This window comes from Orcinus orca, chromosome 19, assembly GCF_937001465.1.
Source record: "Orcinus orca chromosome 19, mOrcOrc1.1, whole genome shotgun sequence".
NCBI lineage: Eukaryota > Metazoa > Chordata > Mammalia > Artiodactyla > Delphinidae > Orcinus > Orcinus orca.
This window is the reverse complement of record NC_064577.1, coordinates 14,739,515-14,760,915: the sequence shown is the minus strand read 5'-3', so window position 1 is coordinate 14,760,915 and position 21,401 is coordinate 14,739,515. Positions and strand designations below refer to the sequence as shown.

The window sequence follows — 21,401 nt, the reverse complement described above, 5'->3', positions numbered from 1 at the left end:
CCCATGACAAAGGTGGGCACCAAGTGTGCTCTGAGAGGCACCCAGATGACAGGCACCCAACCTAGCCCGGGAGGGGAAAGGTGGAATCGAAGGCAGTTTTCTCAACGAGATAAGGAGCAGAATCTCGAAGTTAATACAGCAAACAAGAGGGGAAGGACACTCCCAGCAGAGGGAGCATCATTCACAAAATCCAGAAGACAGGAGGCAGTGGGGTGTGCGAGCTGGGGAGACAGCAGCTGAGCATAAACTTGGAGGGAGTCTTCCAAATAAAGCTGGCAGAAGAGGGCTGTATCCCCTGCCAAAGAACTTGAATTTATTCTGCAGCTGATGGAGAACTATTGGTGGGTTTTACTCAAAGGGAAGTCAGTCAGATTTACATGTTCACTGGATCTCTAAGTCAACTGGAGTAAGGAACACTGGATGGGAGAAGAGAGATATGGAAGCCTTTCGGATAATCCAGGTAAAAGAAGATGAAGGGGTGAAGTAGGTTTCTGGTAGTTGGTGGTCAAAGGGCAGGTTCAGGACAGCATTCGTGATGGTCACGTGGAAATGCCTTTTAGAGCTCTAAGTGGTGCAATTCAGCACAAGCGTTAAGCTCAGGACAGCAGATAAAAGTATATATCGTAACACACACACATACATTTGGGAATCATAAGTACAAATTTTTTACCTTCAGACTATGTGCAATTTTAAAGCCAATCCCTTCCTTTTCTCTTCCCTGAGCTTTCACCTCCCCATCATTATTCCAAAATTGGGAGCTTCCTAGCAATGGGTAGAAACATGCCTTCTTTGCGTGGGACTCTAACAGAATTTGATCGGTGGCACTAAGTAAGGGAAATTGCTTTGGCTCCTCAGACCACCCTCACAAATATGTTCTGAACCTCTGTGCTCATAGATGGTAGCATCAACAAACTCACAGAAAATAGTAGATCTCAGAATTGAACAGGATGTTAGGGGTTATCTATTCTAACTCTTATTGAATGCAAAACACTATACATCTTATTGACACTTTGCCCTTTGTAGTTGACCAGGCTGGTTGCCCACCAACATTCATTCCCCTACTTTCTCCTTCTAGTTTCAGTACCTGTATTGTTGACAGTATGGAAGCATCTTTCTGTTGCGGATGTGACTTATTAAAAAGTGCCTAAGAATCATCTTTTTCAACACCTATACATACAACTTCAGAGCGCTCGTAGGCTCAGGAGACAGTGACCCAATCCCTGGCTCTAGAAGACAGATCCCAATGGCATTGAGCCAATCATAATAATCCCATTGCCCTTGCCAGATTAGTTAAGAATGGATATGTGATCCAGCTCTGGCCAATGCTAAGTGCGGGAACTGTTGGGAGATTCTGGGGAAATTTTCCTTGCTCTACTTTTTTAAGTGTTGTTTCCGTGGAGGTTATGACCATGGGGGGCTGAGGGGGTGAGGCAGGGGGGACAGAAACCAGTCATTAGTTGAAATTGATATTCAGTTTGATAGTCATCAGTGCTGCACAAGAAATATCTCTGCCCTTCCAGGCAGACTGTAGAATTGCAATTCCTGGCCCATTAGTGAGCAGGAGGGGAGAGTGACTTAGTACTACTGGTCAAAAATCCTGAGCAAAAATGGTGCATGTCATTTCTGAACCAGAGCATCCAGTTGCCGCTTTAAGACATGGGAGAGCTCTCGTTTTCTCCTGCCATGGTGACCAGCGATGCTCCAGGTGGGAGTGGCTTTGTCAGCCTGGAAGCGATGTCAGTGAGGAGGCCCCACCATGGACACGTAGCCTGAGTAAAACTGAACTCTTCTTAAAGCCACTGGGATTGGGTCTATTATTGCAGCGTATCTTAACCCATCCTGACTGATACACTGAGGATGACAGAAGGAACATCATGAAGCCATTCAGGGAACTTTGCCCTAGGCTCTCACAACTCCGATCTTCCAATAACGTAAGAGAATTAAGTTTCTTATGTCAAAGCCTCTTTGAATCCAGAGCTTTTCTTACGTGCAGCCAAAGGCATCCTATGGATATAGCATGTATTTTCTGTCTCCATTCTGACTTAGGGTTTCCACCTAGCTATGGTAGACAGATGATGGCCACTCCTTTTCACAAGGGGTGGCGTCTGTCTGTCTTCCCTTTGAGGCTAGGCCAGCCTTTCGACTTGCTTTGCCTGATGGCACGTGGCAGAAGTGATGCCCAGCCAGTCTGAGTCTAGCCATTAAGAGGCCTGGCACCGTCTTCCTTTGCATTCTTGAGATCGAGCTGCCATGTAAGAGGCGTGGGCTGCCTGTTATACTCTGTGAGGAGGAGCGAGACCACCACGACATGGAGAAAGACCCTGGGAGACAAGATGCCACCTTTGGCATTTGATTCCCAGTTGAGCCCCCAGCGGAACGCAGCAAAGGATGGGACCCAAGTGAAGCCAGAAGAGGAATCATCCGTCTCGGCCCCAGACAACCCACCGAATCATGAGAAGTGACAGACTGATGGTGTTGTAGGTGTTTGAAACCATTCAGTATTGTGATGGTTTACTACAACACAACAGACAGCTAAGTCCATCCACAGATCACAGCACAGATGCTGAACAGAAATGTATTAGGTGCAACTTCCAGCCACTAGATGTCCGAAGCTATTTTTCATGAGCTGCTGTATGAATTTGCTAGGGCTGCCATCACAAAGTACCACAAACCAGGTGGCTTGCAGAATAGAAAATGATTGTCTCGCAATTCTGGAAGCTGGAAGTCTGAAATCAAGGTGTTGGCAGGGTTGATTCCTTCTGAGTACAGGATCTTCTCTAAGTGTCTCTCCTTGGCTTGTAGATAGCTGTCATTATGTACACATGATGTTCTACTTGCATGCATGTTGGTCTCCATGTTCCCCTCTTTTTATAAGGACATGAGTCATATTGGATTAGGGCCCACTCTGATCACTTCATTTTAATTTTATTACCTCTTTCTCCAAATAAGGTCACATTCTGAGGCCCTGGAGGTGAGGACTTTAGCATATGAATTTGGGGGGTGGGAGAGGGGAGGCACAATTCAACCCATACACCTACTGCATGGAAGGGTGATGTGCTCTGTACAAAACATGATGAAAACGTGTGCAGATGAAGAAGAAAGGAAGAGAGGTCACGTTTGCCATCTTTTATTAGAGAATTGCAGTTTAGGTCACACTGGAAATGAGTAACTCTTTTTTTATACCCTTTTCAAGACTGAAGCAATTGCTCAAGAGAAAGAAAAGAGATTCCAAATAGGCAGCACAGGAAAGGGACTGCCTTCCCCTGGCATTCCCCACCTAGAGATGGAGTTAAGGAAGTTTGCATCCCGTCTAATTAGAACTCTAGAATTGTGGCATTTCAGAATTTGCAAGAATTCATATCCTCTAGACACTTTCTTCTAAGCAGACCTCTGGTTAGCCAGACAAGTGAGGGCAAAAATGACCTCAAATTATCCCTGTGCCTAACCTGGCCCGAGGTTAACTCACTTCTGCATTCACTTATTCATTCTTTATCATTTATTCTACCAATTAGCCCTTCAATAAATATTTAATGAGCACCCACTATGTGCTAGTCCAAAATACAAACAAATAAATTATGCTTTCTGACTTGAAATCTGGAATCCTACATAGGGCCTCATAGAAGTGCCTTCCCTCTACCACATACCAGATGTGATCGACTAAATGTGTCCCCCCAGAATTCATATGTTGAAGCTCTAACACCATCCCCATGCCGTGTGAGGACACAGCAGGAAGGCAGCTGTCTGCAACCCAAGGAGAGAGCCCTCACCAGGCACCAACTCTGCTGGCACCTTGATTTGGATCTCCACTCTCCCGAAAGGGTAGAAATAAATTCCTGTTGTTTCAGCCGCCCAGTTTTCGGTATCTTGTCATGGCAGCTGGAGCTAGGACACCAGAGATTGAGAGGCAAAAATAAAAAGGTTTGAGAAGACTTCAGAAATGTTTTTCCCCCGAGCTGAGTGTCCAGCAGTTCCCTAGGACACAGACTCTTTTAGTTAGGTCGTGAGCTACACTACCAGGAGGATGCCTTAGCAGATTCAAAGCACCTTGGAGACACGCTGGAAACACAATTGAAGAGTCTAATGTGTGGGCCACATGTGAGCTCAACATCTTAACAGCTTCTTGAGAAGCTCTCCTTAAGGGGCTGCTTTCCTACTGTGATCATCTAGGGCTATCAAATGTGGTTTTCTCCACGTTTGTTGTGACATTATTAGCAAAGACAGGTGAAGATGCATGCACTTTTATACTTTTAAGCCCAAGACGTAGAACCCTACTGTTAGAATTGGTCTAGCTATTGTGACTGTCTTAAGAATAAGGTCACATTACAACACTAAATGATTGAGAGTTTGGGGCTTTCCCCCCTTTTAATGTAGGTAAAGCTCTTCTGTATCCCCAAGCATGTACTGAGTCACAGAGTAGCTCATTTTAGTTGTGTGTTTCCTGGGTAAACTTGTACCGAATCATTTTCAAAGGACACGTTTAGCTGGATCTATGGAATGTGATTTATCTACATAGCATTGCATCCAGTCACTCCTTATGGTAGGACAGGCTGTAACAGTGTTCTCTGCTATGATGCCCTCCTCCTGTGCCCAGAGCAGACATCACTAATCAATTAACAAACCCTTTCCTGCTGAGACCAGGCATAGCCTCAGAAAGCCCTTCCACACACAAAGCTCCAAATAGCCAGCAGAGATTAACTATAGCTGGAATTAGTACGAGAAATAAATCCTATTTGCCTAATAGCTCAGTGAGAGGCGACAGTCATAGTGGTTCAAGCATAGTTCTGTTACTTTATGTAGGTGTGGTTTTAGAATGCTGTTCCAATTATACAGCGTTATTGCCCCAAACAGAAACATTTATGAAAGGAAGGGGGTGAGAGGGTGAGGGACACCAACGTCATTGGTCATTATGTGCTTTTTACTGAAAGACGTCACTGATTTACAGCTAGAAGAAATGCACACCGGGGTTAGCACTTCCCGAGAAAAGTGATAATGAAGTGTTTGCCAAGTGAATGCCAAAGATAATCATCATACAGCCTCTCTCAGATATTCATGTGCAGATTCTGTGCATTGCTATTCCATTTTCTCTTCGGTTGTAATTTATTGATATTTTATTCCAAACCACCAGGGATTAACATACAAAAATATATTTCCCTATAAAACTAGGAAGCCTGTTACGAGCGCATTAGACATAGATGGCATAGGGTTCGTATCAACCTGTGTTCTGTGTCAGTACAAACTGTTTTTCATACTTCTGCGTCCTACCTTTAGATCATGCCTTTTGTGTCTATTGTGTCACATGGGTTACCTTGAATTCTGTTTCCGACTTCCAGGAAGTTGAACCTGCCATAGGCAGTAGTGCCTTCAGTAGAATAGGTACATGTGATTTAAAACAACCCGCTAAAAATGGTTGGGGTAGCTTTTTCCTTTAAAGGGAAAAAAAAATTGAATTCACTAATTGGATCTAACCCACTGATCTAATCCAATTGACTGGGCACAAATTGGTCATTAATACAGACAAATGAATAAACAGCAATTCTTGATTCTGTTTCAGAATGTAGACACTATCTGGATGGACCATCTGTTGGGTGAGTGCCAAGCTAAGGGTGAATCACTGAAGAGACGGATGCCATCATTAAAATAACTGAGGTAACTGGGCTGAAAGGACCAATTTTGTTGTTGTTAACTCCCATCAATTTTCAAAATTACTAGTTTGATCCTGGAATGACTTCTGTGGACAGAGGTCCATTCTGACATGCTCAGTCTTGATCAAGACATTGAATAACCCCATCTTCAGACATAACCAGTGTGCAGATAGGTCCTGCAGGAGCCAGGAAGCAATTAAAGGAGGGAGGGCTGGCCTGCGGCAAAGGAACTTCTGGAGATAGTTGGCCAGAGAGCCTGAGAACTATTTCTTGACCTTGGCTTGAGGGTCTGATTTTCCAACTTATTTTTCAAGTCCTGGCTCAGCCCCTGATGGTGCCTGTTCGATTTTACCCTCATATCCCAGCTCCCAGCCCCAACTCTATCTCCTAGAAGCCCAAGCTTGGGGAGTGGAGATGAACTCCTTCCAAATCTTTCTATCCGAGGAGTCACCAGGTGCTGAAGGACAAGGTCATGGTGGCACTGGTGTGGTGACAGAGATAGCTCCTGGGTTGTAGACACTACAGATCAAAAGAGAGAAACCGGGGCCAGGGTTATCCTGAGACAGACAACATTGGAGTTGTGTTCAGGCCTTTCAGAACGTCCACAAGCTCAGTGGAATCACACGGGAGGAGTGAAGCAGAGGGTTCATTTAGAACCGGCCAGTCGGTCCAGAGAGGTTACACCAGAGAGGGAGGTCACAGCAGGGCAGTGAATTAAACCCAGCAGACCTGGAAGACCTCAGAGCAGGAAGCATGATGAGTCGGGGTCCATCTAGCAGTTAGGAAGAAGGACGTGCATGAGAACCGACAGGAAGGGCAAGACATTGCCACCGGGTCTAATCACAGTGACGGGTGCCCTAGCCAACAAGTGGCTTCCAAGCTTTCAGCAAGAGCAACTATCGACTCCGAAGAACGGGCTCGCCGGGGCTTGCAGGGGGAAATAGCTAGAGGTGAAAGTGATGCGTGGGATGGATCCCACCAGGCCAAGGGTGACCACAGGCTGTGCCCACTTGGCCTCCATGAGCCCGTTTAGGTAACCACACTCAATTTCCTGCATCACTTCCACCACAGCCCCTCTCCCAGCAATGGATTTCATAAATATGCACAACGTGCTGGTTGCACAATGTTCATGATTGAAACTATCTAATTGGCCATTCTGTTTATTCCTTTTCATTTTACCCTGCTTCTCATTCTTTCAGTTCAGTATCTCCTCAGGTTTTTATTTTCCATCAATACGTTCCCATTTCTGCCTATAACCCCCCAAGGTAATTTTTAACACATTTAATTTCAGGATACGCCAGTCCCTCTGAGAGATAATATATTCCAGGAGAAGAAAGAATATTTGGCAAAGAACTTGGGAATTTGGTCTTGATTCTCATCTTCAAATTGCTTATTGTCCTATCTCAGAATTTCCTGGTTTTTTACTCTATCACCTTTATAGAGATGGCACAGTGTAGGACAGTGGTTCTCAACCTGGGGGTGATGGGGAACCTCTTGAAATTATAGCAAAATTGTGTGTGCCTGCGTGCATGCATGCTATTTTTAGGAGACATTTCATCAGACAATCAAATGAATTCAGACCCCAGAAGAAAAAATGAAAACATTACGAAAGGACGAAAACTCTAAGAACTGAGTTCAGAAGACCTAAATTCCAGTCCTTGGGTTACTTTTTACTAGTTCGGTGACTAGTATGTGACCTCCTGGGGCAGAGTTTCTTTTGCTGTAAAATAGAGAAGGTAATTCTGGCCTTTCATACAACACAGGATTAAATGAGACCACGGATGGTAAAGTATCGGAAACGCAGAAGTTCAATAAAAGCGTTCATTTTTCTCACGCTGCCAAATCTCCCAGTTATGCAAAAACATAAGGGCTGGATCAAAAGTCAAACCCAACCAGTTCTGGCAGCGAGGAACGTGCTGTTTTCAAAGCACACCCCTGTCCTCTAATGATATTTCAGTCTTCCCGAATTCCTCACTAGCTTTGTGCGTGGTTGCATGGGGAAGAGAAGCATCGTGACAGTTATCCAGTTTATTCAATCAATTATCTGGGTATTTGAACTAATGTGATTATATATTCTTGCTACACTATTTGTTTCTGGACCCTACTCTCCCTTTTGGTGTATAAACATGCCTGAGGACACAGCCCCTGTGCGGACAGCTGCCCTTGAAGAACAACTCTTTTAAGAAGTTTCTGAAATTAGCTCTGTGTGGCAGTTGACTGTGTGATCAGCTCCAGCGACAGCCAGCTAGGAGTAAAGGATGGAAGGGTTTCAACGTTTTCCCTCCAACAGAGAAGGGCTTTGACCTAAGTGGGGGCCCTGGACAATTTTGGAATCTGAGACCACAGTGATGCCAGCTGGCAAATTAAACAAGGAGTGAGATCAAAAGAGGCCGCAGTGAGGACCTGGAGGGACAAGGTGACACTTTATTACCAAGAGAGTAACACCTTTTAATTGGTGAACACAACAAAGGAAGAGGTGGCAGCCCCAGCTCGCTTCTGATTCGCTCACGCACCGAATGGGGTTTGAGACAACAAAATCCTTTCCTCGCTTCACTTAGAAGTTGTGATATTGATTAGGAAACAAAAGGCCATGCAGGAGACAACATGTGAAACAGAAGGCGGCTTCTAACTGATAAAGACTGAATTTATTAGAAAGTACCCTGAAAGCCAGACATAATGAAATGAAAATAACTTTATTAATTCAGCATTAAGAGGAAAATGTTATTCAGGAAAAGAAATAACACACTTTGTAGGGGGCAGCAGGGAGGACACGTGGGTTTACGAGGATTGTTTAATTTTGAATAATGCATATGTCAACTCCATGGATCCTTCCCCAAATTTGCTTCTTTCCTTCTATGGCTCAGTCATCCTACTCTGTCAACAAGTCTAGAACAAACACATTGGAATGCTGAAAATATTGCTTTCACTTCCAAAGGAGACTACCTGAAATTACAGGCATTTAGAATAGCATTAAATTGAAAAACCACAGCTTGCAACAGCCATAATTTTTTACAACGTAAGCATGGCTGTGAAGGTGATTGTGAAGCTTCTGGGCTGGGATGGCAATTGTAAGGGTTTTTCTTTTCAGTCTGGACTCCCTTTCACACTGTAGTGGACGCTGATGGTTCCAAGCAGCGATACTAATACTTTATTGTTAACAGAGGTCCAACCTCTATTGAGATATCTTTAGTTTTTTCCCTAATGTCCTTTTTTCTGTTCCAGGACCCCATCTAGGATATCACGTTACATTTAGCCATCACGTCTCCTTAGGCCCCTCTGGTCTGTGACACTTTCTCAGACATTTCTTGTTCTTGATGACTTTGACAGATTGGGGGAGTATGGGTCAGGTATTCTGCAGAATGTCCTTCCACTTGGGTTTCTCTGATGGTATTTCTCATGGGTAGACTGGAGTTATGGGTTTGAGGCAGGGAGGTCACCGAGGTGAAGTATCATTCTCATCATATCAAGGATACAAGCTATTAATGTGATTTAACCATAATGACGTTGACCTCGATAACCGCTGCGGAGGCAGTGTTTTGTCAGATTTCTCCACTATAAAGTTATGCATACCATACTCTTTGGAAGGAAGTCACCAAGCACAGGTCACATGTAAGGAGTGGAAATTTACTCTCCACCTCCATGAAGCGGGTGCACAAAACCTCAATTATTCGGAATTCTTCTGCACAAGAGATTTGTCTTTTCTCTTCCACTTACGTATATATTCAATCATTTATTTACATCAGTATGGACTCATGGATACTTATACTTTGGGCTATAATCCGACACTATATCATTCATTTTCTTGTTCAAGTTGCCCCAGCTTTGCCCATCACGAGCTCTTTCAGTTGGTTCTTGTGTCCATTTGGCAAACACACCGCCATTGGGGTTTTAGGTTGTTTGTTTTTGAACAAACTGCTTTACTTTTCAGCACTATAAGAACTTCTTACAAAGTTATACATTTCCTGCCCCAACCATTGACTCAGTCATTTCTACAAAGAGACCTGGTCCTTTTTCTTGTAGAATGGTATTTCTTCTCTTTATTGTTTTTTAGAAGTATCCACTTATACCACTTTCTGCCAACCCTTCCCTTGTCCCCCTAACTTCAGGAATCCAATTCTTTCCCCCTGATTTTTTTACTATTCTTTTTAGTGCCTTCAAAAATCTGCCTTACAGATACCTCTAAGATTGAACACTTTCATCACATTTGGAGCCCCTCTCTCTAATCTCTCACTCTTCTGTCATCTTTCTACTGAACATCACGGGTTCCCCTCCCTGGCACCTATAGCGCGTCAGCCGCAAGCTGGAAGGAAAGGAATCGAGAGGAATACTAAGAGAGGGAGTGAGCTCAAGCTATCTCCTGGGTGGCACATTATTTTTAATTAATGCTGCTGCCATTTCCTCACTCTCCCAGCCAAGTTAATGCAACAGGAATTGTGTTGGCATCTGCAGCAGCAAATGGAGAGGAACAGCAGTTTCAAAGGAGGGGGTGACCGCCCCCCGCCCCCAATCTGGGTACACTTTGCAGTAGGGCACAGTTCACACGCAGATTGCCAGAACTCGGCGAGGCTACTGGTTGGAACTCAGTGGTTCCGGAAACACATGTCCTCCGTGACTGGCAGCGATGCCCACTCCCCATCATGCTGAGACACTTTGAAGAAGGCTCTTTGCCAAGGTGTTCCCTGCAGTCACACGGGGGGCCAGCTTACGGGGAGCATAGGGGGCAAGAAATTAGCACCCAAACACCTTGCCATTCACATCCAGGAAACACAGGGATCACAGCGAGAGCCGGGTCCTCTGTCTTCACTTCAGCCCAGTCGTCCCTTCCTTGCTCCCACTCTTCAGATCACCACCCCTAAGAAAGCTGATGATTTCCTTTACCTGTGGCTCAACAAACTGTTCTTGAGGGCCAGTGCAGCCCAGTGTCCGTGGTTCATGCTAGAGATGCAAAGGGATTCAGGATATGGTCCCGGTCCAGTGCAGACAAGATTAGCCTGTGAACAGATCACATCAGACAGTGCACTATCTTTAGTATATACACCAACATCCACATATTATGTTATATACAGAGATTCTGTGCCTGTTATCCATTTTTTTTAATTTTCCAAAAAATTACTAAGCTTATTGTTTTTTATCTTTAAATTTCTCCTGGGCATATATCTGGAGAAAACCGTAATTTGAAAAGATACATGCACCCCAATATTCATTGCAGCAGTTTTACAATAGCCAAGACATGGAAGCAACTTAAATGTCCATCAACAGATGAATGGATAAAGAAGATGTCATACATATATACAATGGAATATTACTCAGCCATAAAAAGAATGAAATAATGCCATTTGCAGCAACATGGATGGACCTAGAGATTGCCATACTAAGTGAAGTAAGTCAGGCAGAGAAAGACAAATATCATATGATGTCACTTATATGTGGAATCTAAAAAACTGAGACAAATGGAAAACAAATTTATGGTTACCAAAGGGGAAAGGGGGTGGGGGAGGGATAAATTAGGAGGTTGGGATTAACATATAAACACCACTATATATACAATGGATAACCAACAAGGGACCTACTGTATAGCACAGGGAATTATACTGAATATTTTGTAATAACCTATAAGGGAAAAGAATCTGAAAAGATACATATATATATATATATATATATATATATATATATATATATATATATGAATCACTGTGCTATACACCTGAAACTAACATGATATGGTAAATCAACTATATTATACTTCAATAAAAAATGTTTTTTAATTACCAAATTTATTATTTGTTATCTTTAAATTTCCCAAATAATGTGTGAATACATTCTTCTTTAAGAAAAACTAAAACATTACAGATGAGGCCAAAGGTCTGTAACAAGCATACCACCTCCTCCCCAGACCCACCTATACCTCCTCCTTCCCAAATACGAGGGCAAACGCTGTTTGGGGTTTGCTGCCTATTTCCCAGAGAACAGGTACGTTTTTAAAAAGATACTGACATTCAGGACAGTCTTATTCAAAACGGTACGGCTGACAATCACTGACTGCCGCGTGGCTCCCCGTCTCCTCCCGTTCTTTTCCACCTGTCCCTTAGCCTGGTCTGGTGATAAAATTCCAGGCAATGCTTGGAATGTGGACGGGCCAAGATGGCTCTTGTCAAAATGGAATAATCAGAACGCAAGAGAAAGGCTGGGCCTGGGGAAAGCACGCAGATGTCCTCACTGATGGATCCAGGCTGGACCAGGGAAATGAACAAGGGACAGCCATCACCAAGAGCAGCAGGAGGCGGTGGGGAGTGCAAAACTGGAGGAAGGATCCCGGGTGAGGGAGATGTGGAGAAGGATGACCATGGTCCTCAGGTCCAGGAGGGATGGGAGAAGCAGGGCCCTACAGGCAAAGCCATAGTCTTTGAGCAGAGCGTGGTTACGGGCATGAGTCTGCATGGTCCCAGGGGAGCGGTCTGCCTCGACCAAGACTTCCTGCCATGGACACCAGTCTATACTTTTTATTAGTAGAACCTAGATTGAGAAACACAACATCCCCAGGAGCATAGACACCCCCCTCCTTGTCCCAATTAAAGGACCTGAGGTTTTCCTTGGCAACCCTATTCGAGGTTTTTTTCATCCTGATCTCTAAAGGCCCCAGAGGGTTCAGCAAGACAGAGAACAGGGAGGCGTGTGTGTGTGTGTGTGTGTGTGTGTGTGTGTGTGTGTGTGTGTGCACGTGCTGGTGGAAGAGAGTCTCTTTTTCTCATGTAATAGTGACAAGATTCTTAAATATTAATGTGCTTTTCCCTTTTGTCCGTCTGCGTCCATGACCTGTTCCCTGATAGGCTCAAGGCATTAACCCACCTGGGGAAGAGAGGGGGCTGGTCCCATGGGGAGGAAAGGCATAGGGACTGTTTGGGGAGGGAGGCAAAGAGAAAGCTTCTGAGCTTCAAAATAGAGAGCTGAGCGAAGTATACAGCAGGGTTGAGAGAGGGGCACTTCTGGGAAAGGACTGATGTTCTAAATTCCCTAGTTCTCACTTAACACAGCCAGCCAGCTCCGAGAGCTTTAAGTAAAGGAAGTCTGGGCAGGTAGGAAAGAAGTTAAAGAAAAACTCCCTCTTTCTGACATGAATGACTATGGGGACTTGAAGCAGAGAGAAAAGAGGAAACAGGATGGGGACAGAGACTCTTAAACAAGCAGCTTGATTTCCCCTTCTAGACCATCTCTCTATAATTATAATACACAGAATTAAGGCAACACAAGGCATCGCTGCCCAGCTAGGAAGGTGGAGTCACTGGTTGGGCTGCCAGCAGGGCTGGCTTGCTTCCCTGAAGTGCCCTTGATCCCCTGGGGTTTGGACACTGTCTCCGGAGACACAAGGCCTGCTGGGAGGAGGGTGAGGTGCCCGCATGGCAGACGGTGAAGCTGGACAGGCTCGGCCAGGAGCCAGGCCAGGTGGCAGATGCAGCAAAGACACAGGGAGGAATGCAGCGTCAGCAGGAGTGGAGAGGAGGCCAAGGCAGTGGTGATGGGCCTGGGTCCCAGCCCGGCCAGGAAAGAAAAGACCCCGAGTTTCAGCCACAGGCATCCGCATCAAACACCTGCAGGGCTTCCGGAGACAGGATCATGCCAGGAACGTGCTGTGGGTTCCTTGGGGCAAATGGGAGTGCGTCCAAGTCATGGATCCTCCCCTTTATCACAAAAGTGGGGAGCGGTGATTGCTGACCTTCTGTTGTGTTTCCTGGGCCACAGATCATGGCAGCCTTGCGGGGTGGGCTGGGCCCATCCAGTTCTGTCCTCAGAGATGTCCTCTTCCTGGAATAAGAGGTGCAGAGACCTCTGGCTCTTTCCCCAGGTGCTTCCCCAGCAACCTCTCCTAACGCCTTCCCTGAGACAGGCATTTTGGACAGCTCAGTCTTTGGTGGCCTCTCCCCAGACTGAGGGTTCTTGGTCTGGGCGACCCCACTCTGTAGGACAGCTCTGCCAGCAGCCTGGGCACTCAAAATCTCCTGGTGGCATTGCAGGACCAGGACAGAGCGCACACCTCTGCTTCTTAACACGGCTCCCGCAGAGCTGCCTGATAGTGGATTGGAAACAGGCTGGAGGTGGCTCACCAGGGGCACTGGACCCTCCCAGCCATCCTTTCAGGATTTGCCAAGTAGGCAGGATGCTTCTGCCTGAGCTAAGTTGATAATCACACAGCATGGCGGGGGAGAGCTCCACTCTTAGAGGTGGCTTCCTCCAGAGCCTTCCCAGACCCTGGGCATGGAGAAGAAGGTGCACCAAAGGCTCAGCTTTTTGCCAAAGCAAGAACCAACAGAGGCCAGTCTAGAAACAAAACGAGCACTGCCAGCTTGGATTGCAGGTACCCACTTTTCCTGTAAAACAAGAGACAGGCTCAGACCTCAGGCTGGGGGCTCTAGTGACCTTGAATGATCCAAGACCATCCTGATTCCATATAACATTCTCTCTTCAAGAAAGGTCTTTCTCTCGACATATAATCAAATGCCATTATATGTTAATATCTCTGTAAGGCCTTTCATCTTTTAAAAATTCCATGTGCTCAATTTGTGTATCTTGAAACCTTCCTGTATCCACAGTTGCTGAGGCTGGGATAGGTCAGCTGGGGTGCCTTTGGAGTCCATACTTACCTATCACATCACATCATAAATAATTTTAATGGGAAAATGTTAGGTGCTATTTTCTTAAAAAGCAGGTTGGAAGTGAGTTCAAAGGAAGGAAAGATGCCATTGGCTTGGGGAATTGGTAAGGTTTCACATGTCTTCTAAATGGTAAAAACAACCAGAATAATTATGTGACCGACTATATCATGCTGCCTAAATACACACAGAAATTTGTTCACCGTGGGATCATGAAGAGGTCTTTGAACTAAAAGTGAAGGCAAGGTACAGTGTCCTTAATCTGTAAAATGGGAAGAACTATATGGCCCTGGTGAGCCATCTCAGGCCTGTTTCCAGTCCACTATCACGGCACTTACAGTTCTCAATTTCTATTGACACTTTGCTATAGAATGTGTTAAGAATGTGCACTTTTCAACCATCACATTGGGGTAGTATACATGTCACATTTCTTGATTTTTTTTCTAAATTAAAAAAAAAACAACTGATCAGTTGGATCTCATAAAAACTAACTTCTGCTCTGTGAAAGCCACTCATAAGAAAATAAAATGACAAGCTAAAGACTGGAAGAAAATATGTGCAAAGCACATATCTGACAAAGGAGTGGTATCTAGAATATACAGAGAAACTCAGAACTCAACAGCAAAAAGCAAAAAATCCAATTTGAAAATGGGCAAAATACATGAACAGGCGTTTCACTGAAGAGGATCTACAGAAGGCAAATGAACACATTAAAAGGTGTTCAGCGTCATTAGCCATTAGGGAAACACAAATTAAAACCACCGTGAGATACCACTATATTCATATCAGAATAGTTAAAATTAAGAATAGTAACCACACCAAATGCTGATGAAGATGCAGAGAAACTGGGTCACTCATCCACTGCTGGTTGGAATGTAAAATGGTACAGCCACTCTGGAAAAGGTTGGCGGTTTCTTTAAAAAGTAAACATACGATTACAAATGACCCAGAAATGCACTCTTAGGCATTTATCCCAGAGAAATGAGAACCTATGTTCACATAAACACCTGTACATGAACGTTCATAGTAACTTACTCGTAATAGCCCCAAAATTTAAAAAACCAAATGTCCTTCAATGATAAATATTTAAGTGATGGTACACATCCATATCATGAACTACTGGTCACCAATAAAAAGGAGCTAATTATTGATAGGCAACAAGCTGGATGAATCTCAAGGGAATTACACTGCATATAAAAAGCCCATCTCAAAAGGTTACATACTGCATTATTCCACTGATACAGCGTTTTTGTTTGAACAGCAAAACAACGGAAGCAACCTACATGCCAATTTGTGGGCAAGTTGTTAAAGGAATTATAGTACATTCAGAGTGGAATAGTATTCAGCCATGAAAAGTATAAGGAAGTGCTTTATATACTGATATGAAATTATCTTCAGGAAGTGAAAAAAGCAATGCAGAAGAGTATGTACAATATGTTGCCATTTCTGTAACAATGGGACTACATATATGCTTGTCACTGATGGTAAATGCTTAAAATTCTACAGGAAGACTACAGAAAAGACCAATAACATTGGGTTGCCTCTGGAAAGGGAAGGTTTTTGATGAGGATCAGGGGTGGAAGGGAGACTTTTTTTTTCTTTGTGCATCATTTCAAAACTTGGAGGTTAAACCATGTGCATTAATTGCTTATTCAAAAATAAAATATATTTTTGGAAAAGAGAAGCTCTGAAAAATATCCTTTTCTAAATATAAATGATGACCAGAGTTTTTCGAGGTCCAAGGGGCCTTCACACCCCCTGCAAGTTTCTTCCTGCCCCTGCATGGCTTTCCTAGGTGATGGGCACTGCACCCGTACTGTCTGCACAGGAAGGGGAAGATGGGAGCCTTTGTTGGTGGCAGGGTGTGTGTGGGCGGGTGGTAGGGAGTGAGTTGGTGACTGTGGCATCAGGCGGACCTGCATCTGAAAGAGGAAAAAGGTCTTTTCACCTAAAGTAATGCAATTAGGACACCTAGTGTCCAGTAATTTCTCTCACCAGACCTGTTCCCAGAACCATGTTGGCAAGGGAACAGACAGGAGTTAAGAGCCCTTGCTGTATTTTTTTCCTCCTGTTTCATTTTTAACACTGAAATTACTCCTACCCGAGATGACTTCATCAAGTACATTTGTTGCTTTGCAAACTCAGGAGTTCCCCCTGTTGAAATCCCAAACTACCCCCGTACACAGAGGGCAAGGAGAGACCCAAGAAAGAGGCAGACTGCGCCACACTGGTTAATGGCAGGTTGAATAAGCAAGGAAACTTACATACAAGGCTTGTCTGGGACGAGCAGACCTCTGCACCTGCCCGCCAGAATCTTAGACGTTTATGCAGAGGCCTTAACTGGGTTCAGTCATGTACGCCGTCCAGATGGTCTTGGCAACACATGACTCTCTCAAGGCTGAGTCCTTGAATATGGCTCCCGCTGTGGGAACGGTGGTCAGAACGTACATTCCAGGGACAGGAGGGGCGAGGAGCCTCTGACTGCCAGGGTCCAGCTTGCAGGTTCACCAGAGATCACGTCCTCTCCATGATGTCCTCCAATGGTATTTCTGAGACATCTGTTAATTTCTCCTTTACCACTGGAGTGTCTAAACAGCCAGGGAAGGCTCCAAGAGGAACACTCAAACTTCCAGGGCTGCTTTGTTCTTCCTGCAGGGCTAACCCAATTCCACGGGGGGCTCTGTAGCTCTCCTGAGGCTGGAAGCAAGAAGTGTTAGAGTCCCAACCCTCGCCCAGCGTCTGGGTCTAGGCCATGACATCCAGACATGGCTAACTGCATACTGAGATGAACAAAGGCAATTTCAAACCAACAGCTTCCTGTCGTAGTCTCTATCCATTCCTCTCCTGCATCTTTCACTTCTGTACGAGACTCTGAAGCTATTTGCCCAGGAGTAGTTTGTCTCTAGTTACTCCTTCTTAAACTGTCTTCAGGGAGCTTACTATATTTTCTGCTCTGATCTGCAAGGGAAATTCCTAAAGGTGTATTAGATCAAAGGTCACTGTGCCCACTTCCAGGGCTGCCTGGAAAGCTAGCTGGATAGACTCTTCTCTGCATCCCCCTCACATGTGTAAATCTGTGATTCAGTTTCATTATCCCGTTTTAGTCTCTGAGCAGCTATGCTGTTACTGTGGCAGAAACAAGAAACTGAAATATTCACTGATGTATTTACAGAAGATGTAATAAAATCTGGCCCCGGAGGTCAGATGGTTCATATCCCATGGAAAGTAGTACGTGCATGGGTATCAGGATTAAATACATATATTATACTAGGGTTTCAGCTCATTTGCCTAATATATTTGAAAATGACTCAATTTATTGCAAACTAAGATTTAGGAAGCTCAGTTTACAGGTTGACAAATTAGCATTTGTCTGCACATATTTCACTATTTTGCATAATTAATTCCTCCCCATAGTACACAGGCATTTTCCTCTACAACAAAACCAGCCTATTTCTCGTTCCCTTCCTGTTAGCATCATGTAAATGGTATTTATTCAGAAGATGCATATTCTTTTCCAAAGCATCCCTTGGAACATGACTGAGATTTTCATCCCAATCATTATCAGCTGTTTATTACCCAGCTTCCCAAATCTCGGTCACAAAAAAAAATTAGAAAAGGAAAAGTTGAGTCATAAAAAACAAAGAGAGTGCCGATGAAATGGATTCTCCTGATTCAGATTGACTGGGTGTATCAGTTAGCATTACGAGGACCAGAGAAGAAAAACGCTAATTAATACTGGCTTTAACAATAGAGAGGATATACTGATTCATTTGCCTGAAAAATCCACAGGTAGAGCAGCTGAATAATGTCACCAAGGGCTTTTTTTGTTTTTCACAATGTTCTCTTCAGAGTTGTCTTCTCCTAAGGCTGGCTCTCTTCTTCACTCTAGGATCACTTTCAAGAGCTACATAGTTCCCACCAATAAAAGAGATGCCGTCTTTATTCCCAGCAAAAGTCCTAGGTATCACTCTAATTGGATGGCTACAGTCACATGCCCAACATTGAGCCAATCACTGTGGTCAGGCAGAACAAATGCTCTGATTGGTCAGTCATATGCTTTTGCTCTATAACTGGGGTAAAATCAGTTTCCCTAGACCAACATGCATCCCCAACCAAAACTGGGAGCTGTTAGAAAGAAAGAAGTAAGGGGGGGGTGGTGAGGTAGACAAGGAAGCTACCAAAAAAAAAATTTTACTAAAGTAAAGAATGGGAAATCTAAACTGGAGAAAAATCTGAATTTCTTTAAAAGTATTCTGTAGTGCAGTTTATTTCTTTCACATACATGCAGTAAGTCAAATGAGGCCAACAAAGTGTTGACAGGCACTCACTTGAATGAACAGACATGGCTGATTGGCAATGAGCCTCTCAATTACATATAAGCACACCAATCTTCTTTTGTTTTTTAATTTGGTACTTATATAGAGTTTGTTCTTTGAAGGCAGGCCCACCAGACGTTTTACGAAGTACAGCTCATTGTTTTGTATTTGAAAACTTGAGATTGCTGCAGCAGGAATGGAAATGCCTGGCAGTTGAGGCCTTGAGTGGAACAGGAAAGAGGCACAGCTGCTTACTGCCCTTCCTTCTCTCTTGTAAAATTGGGCAAAGCAAGGAGTATGGAAGACCCAGCTAAGAAAGTCTGTGATGCAGAATGCACAAGGACAGCAGGTCTGGATTTCCACCAGGGAAGTATTTGAGATGTTCTGGCATAGCAACCATCTTTAGCAGTGTAAACATAATATCTCAATGAGTTTAAATTATTGTTCACATGGAAAACCCTTTCCTGATTGGAAATAGCAGGAAAGAGATGATACTTAGTGGGAATGACCAAGTCTTTCTTCTGCAGTGGAACTTGTATAACTTCACAGTCACTGACTAAGCAGAAATTGCAAGGATGCATCTGATTCTCTCCCTCCTCCTCCTCCTCCTCCTTCGCCCATGGCAGACATAACTAATCAATCACGCACATTCCCTCTAAGCTTAGAAATGGCTTCACAATGTCTCTTGACAAAGTGCTCCAGGGAGCCACTACCAATTGATCAGACTTGGAAATAGAGATAAAACCTGCTTGACATAACAAATTTTAGCCTGATCCTTTCCCATTTTCATTTTCTGTGATGTTTCTCCTACGGAGGTGATCCATTTGGGGGCTCATTTATTCCCTCAGCTGAATTGAGGGACCTATGAGTCCTCTTCTCCCTGACGTAAGCCTTCTCTCCTCATTGTTCTCAGGTACCTCTTACAGGAGCATTTCCCCAAGGATTATTTTAAAGCATACCAAATCGTCCCCAGATCACTCCTTATTTTATAATCTGTAACTGTCAGTGATTGATTGATTTGCCTATATTTATTTTTTCTTTATTGGTAACTGCCATACACTCCTTTCTTTGGGGTTCTTCTCTCTGCACTGAAGTACAGAAAAGGATGAAGCTGCATAATACCCCTTTTTAAAACTTCCCTCCTTGGGATTCCCTGGTGGCGCAGTGGTTGAGAGTCTGCCTGCCGATGCAGGGGACACGGGTTCGTGCCCCGGTCCGGGAAGATCCCACATGCCGCGGAGCGGCTGGGCCCGTGAGCCATGGCCGCTGAGCCTGAGCGTCCGGAGCCTATGCTCCGCAACGGGAGAGCCCATGACAGTGAGAACTCTGCGTACCAAAATAAATAAATAAATAAATAAAAGTCCCCTCCTCATCTTAAATAAATATACCCAGCTTTTCAGGTCAAGTAAGGTTTACTTTGTGTAATTTGTACCTGTTGTTTCTTAGTGTGAAGTCAATGACCCATCTGAATCAAAATTTACTAGGGTGGGTTTCTTATTAGAAATGGTATTTCTGAACCTCACTCCAAAGCCAACAAAGCAGAATTTCTAGTGACCTGATTTTTTTAGCCAATTCCCGAGGTGACTCTTAGGCCCGTTAAAGTTTGAAAATAACTGCTATGGGAACCAGACAGGGGGTTGGGGAGAAATCGTGGTAAGCTTATCTAGACAGAAAGAGTCTTAAAAGTTTTTAACAGTGGTATCTCCTGAGCTCTATTGATTTTTAGATGGAGCTATGTCTGATCCTTCTTAAGCTTTTACTGACTCATTTCTTGTGATTCTGCCCTGAAAGTCAGACTAGAACATAGCCAGATTAAGAGGCAGGTCAATGCAACACCTGTATGGGACATCAGTCTAAGACTGTCACTAAAACGTCACTGACAATAAGTGGAGAATACCATATTTACAACTCAACTGCACATGAGCTGGAAGGAGTATTCGGATGAGTTGCTTTGGGAGCAAAATTCCAAGAAGCTTGACCAAATATAATAAAAATAACACCAATAATGATAATGATGATGATGATGATGATAATAGTCCCTGGCCTTCCAAGGAAGTTGAGTGTGGTAAACTGTAGGGCTGCATGGAATATCTGAGGTTTGGGCCAGAGCTGAATGGTCTGGATGAGAGAACAGGTGAGGGCCCAGCCTGTGGCCTTGCACCCCTGCTTCACCACCTATATAATCAATCATGTCTATAAATAAATGGACCAACAGATACTCAAATTATAACAGATTTAAGAGGTACCCCACTTGTATCCCTCCCAGGAAACCTGTCTATTTCAGGTGGCCGGTCAAAACTGTCCAATTCTTTCATTTTCCACTTTAATCCTCGGGAATTTTTCTCCCAGGTCCCCATCCCCTTCTCTCCAAAGTCAGCCCCTCAGACTTTAGAGACCACAGGATTCGTGCATTAAAATTTGCATCTCTGAAGACACTTCTGCCGAGCTTGACAAGCAACCAGAGGTAATAGAAGTCTTCTGGCTTCACACAGAAGTCATCCCAGGCAGTTCCCTAGTACATTTACCGGTGCCTCACGGCGGCCTTTGAACCCAGCATACAACCCATAGTGAACTTGTCTGATGTCCCTCCACTTGGAAAGATATATCTCCTCTCCTCCACCTAGTCAAGCAAGAAGTCAGTTATTTTCTGCTGCCCTGCCCTCCTCCACCAAAGAGGACAACATAAAATATAAATCCTTCAAATTCACAGAAACATTAAATACTTACCTCCATGGTTTTCAGGCCACAAAACCCTGTGTCATTTTTTTCCCTGTTGTCTGATGCGGCCCTTTATGCTG

At 44.2% G+C, this 21,401-nt stretch overlaps 1 protein-coding gene across 1 annotated transcript in view; it reads right to left on the bottom strand.

The window, feature by feature from the left end:
* Positions 1–8,316: 8,316 nt before the first annotated feature.
* The window catches only part of ADPRM (ADP-ribose/CDP-alcohol diphosphatase, manganese dependent), a 379,713-nt gene continuing 366,628 nt past the window's right edge, over positions 8,317–21,401 (bottom strand). Inside the window, exon 11 of the transcript XR_007473556.1 lies at positions 8,317–10,633. The gene's annotated coding sequence lies outside the window, so the exon portion shown is untranslated. The remainder of the gene's footprint in view (positions 10,634–21,401) is intronic.